Source organism: Limulus polyphemus, unplaced genomic scaffold, assembly GCF_000517525.1.
Source record: "Limulus polyphemus unplaced genomic scaffold, Limulus_polyphemus-2.1.2 Scaffold3086, whole genome shotgun sequence".
NCBI lineage: Eukaryota > Metazoa > Arthropoda > Merostomata > Xiphosura > Limulidae > Limulus > Limulus polyphemus.
The window spans coordinates 87,400-90,797 of NW_013668696.1; positions in this window are offsets into that span (position 1 = coordinate 87,400).

A 3,398-nucleotide genomic window follows, 5' to 3' on the forward strand; every position below is an offset into this window, starting at 1 on the left:
CTTCCTCTAACAAAATCTGACAATTCGAGAGAACCTTGAGTTCTATCTGGGCATGTTGTAGCACAAGATAATTAGTGTGCGGACCATTTTCATTTATATAGTGCTCTGTGAACATAGTTAGCATAAATCAGTTAAATCAGTCCATTTACTTGTGACCACTCAGTGTACTTGCCGCCTTAGACGAGCAAAGTATAACTATCAATTGATTTCGTAGATACACAGATGGCGCTATAACAGACAATGGTAGCTAATTAATTGTCGCATATTAGATTAAAAAAAGAAACTCTAATAAATGAGAAGTAAAACCAGTTGCACAAGATGACACATATCAAAAATAACATGTATTGATAATAAAAATTGATTTATGGGCGTTCTTCGTAAAACAAACTTAAATTTCTTTTGGAGGTGAGATCATTTTTAAAGAGTCCATAAATACAATGTGGTTATTGCTTGAGAAATGTGGAAGTGATCAGTAGATATATCATCAGAAAAGAACAAAGTCACATACAGAACACCTTAACAAAGTCACATACAGAACACCTTAACAAAGCCACATACAGAACACCTTAACAAAGCCACATACAGAACACCTTAACAAAGTCACATACAGAACACCTTAACTTCCGAAACACGAAGTGTGAAGTGTGATACTACCTCACAATAAGGGTGAAAATAGTTTTAACACCAACTTTACTGGCCCTTGAGTCGGTGAAGTTAGAGAAACGTGTTATAATCAGTGTGCTCTTTGTTACTGATGTGGTAATGATTTTGAAAATCTTTTTAATTAAGTTCAGATTAGTTTAACACCTTTATACACTCCCATACATTCATAAACATTCTTTATAAATAACAAAGGGCATATCACTGCTACTGACATTAATTTTAGAAGCGGAATTCAAAGATTGCTCTTATCAAGACAAAAAGTGTAATAAGAAATAAATAAAGTGAATTCTACCAAAAGGAACTCAAAATCTTTGCACTCTCACTGCTGCTTGTGAAATTTTTGTTGAGAAAGATTTAAGTCTTCTATATTTAATAATATCAATATATGGAATCGTTATGATATTTATAGGTTGTATATATATATATATATATATCATATATTCTCTAGTTAGCTCAAGGAAGGAGGGACGAATTTTCCGTGGTGCGCGGGGCCCGAAACGCTTTAATCCGGTACTGTTAGTACGTTTAGTGATTCGGTGATTGTTAATAGATTTAAGGCCTCACTCCACGTGACAGACAATTTAGCTGCCACGTGCCTTTTTGATAGTGACTCACCACTTATATTTTCATTTAGTTCGGACGATGATATATCGAAGCTTCCAAAATGAATCAAGGCTTCCTTGAAATAGAACGACATAACTCATTCTATACATTGAGTGGATTTGAATCAGCAGATGCTGGAGGTCGCGACATCTATTACTGTATTGATCATGATGCCGATTTCATTTTGAATTACGTTTTGGCATTTTACATCTCGCGACGCTGTGCGCTGAGCACTACATACTTGAAGTATTCTCCAGGTAATTCCTGCAGGTTTAGGGTTAATGAAACAAGAAACTTAGTTGGTCATTATTATTTTGAACTTCCTTGCTTCTAAAAAAAAAACATAAAAGAAATCGCAATTTTCTTTATTTAATTCAGTATAGCATGCAGTGTAATACTTAACTCTTCAGTAGGTGTAAATCGAAGATGCCATATAATACTGTTACGCGTCTGTGTTCGTTGGTTAATTTTCCGTAGAAATTCTTTCCGAAAAACTTCAGCGATACAAGTCCTTTCTTAAATAAAACTAGTTTATTTTTTCTCAATACAACTTTGCAATACACTTAATTTCCACAGTTACTTTACTTAAACACACGCTATAATTCACAACGATTCACGCATTTTACTTACTGTCACTACCGCGCTTGACTCAACTGTCCGTCTCTATCTCTGCCTGTCTGCAATTCAGTTAATTATCTCGCTTTATTTGTCTGCTTATATACTAAAATAGAGGGTGCGTAGAAAAGACTAGAGTTACAAGGAAGAGACATCATCCTTCTAGAAACTACAGCGCGCATGCTTCCAGCGTCGCGTGACTTCCACTGTCGTAACAATATTATTCTCGAGTAAAAGTTGAAACAGCGCAGATCTACGGTCATTGAGAACCAATTTCTGTGATTAAAACGTCAGTAGGTGTCGTCTTTCCCACTACATTGTAACATAAGGCTTTATAGCTTTATGTATGACAGTTACCAGGGGGGAAGGGAGTGTCCTACCCTTAAACAAACCTCGTTACCCAAGCTGTGCCGTGTCCCACGTTTGATCTCTCTATCATGTGAATGATAGTATGAACACAGTTTCAGATATGGCGCCCCCGAGAATGCAGGAACACATAATCCGATGCCAGATTCTGATTCAGCGACCCTGAAGAAAACCTACTCCTAGACTCCATTATACCTGGGCGATCTTCTGGTTGCGTTTTGGCCCCAATTGGTTTTGGGGTTTACGCCATATACATGAGGTCATCTCACTGGGCCTGACTTGTCTAATCTTGTCAGCAGGGCCGAATTAATGACGGGGTGGAGGTCAAATTTTTTAGGGGTACCTTCGGAACTGAACTTTATGAATAACTAAAATACAGATCAATATTATTTATTAACTACAGTTTAAGCAATACTCAAGCGACGTGTAGTAATATAGAAAGGGCGTTCGCAGAAAAAAATAGGGGTCAAGTAACTCAAGTTTGAAAAATTATGAAATACAAATACCTTATGATTTTCCAATAACATAGAAGAATAATTTTACATATCTAGTTTTTTCTTTTTGAAAATCCAGGGTGGTGGGTCAAGTGACCCCTTCCTGCGGGCGACCATGTAATAAATGTTGTTAGGACAGCGGAGTCGCGTGACGCTTGTAGCATGCGCGCTGGAGTTTCTCAAAAGATCATAAATTATCGAGTAACCCCGCGAATGTCCGAGTGTTTGCTAGACCCCTCTTTTTTAGTTTAGTATATAAGCCTGGTGAGAAAAACCAGCGCGATTGAAGATAGGCAGATATAGATAACTGAGTTAAGCAAACAGTAGGCACCGTAAATAAGGTGTGTGAATTGCTGTGAATTATAGCGTGTGTTCATAAAAGTAGTTAAGTTTAAAGTGACTGTGGAAATTCTGTGTATTACTAAAAGTTGTATCAAGAAAGAATAAACTAGTTTTAATCAAGACAGGACTTATATTGCTGAAGTTCTTCTGAAAGAATTTCTTCCGGAAATTAACAAACGAGCAGATACGTAACAATATAAAGTAATTACATCGAATTTTTATAGCACTGTTACGACAGCGGAAGTCACGTGACGCTGATAACACGTAACGAGTTCTGGAAAAATCGGGGAACATCACGAATAATCCAGTATTTGC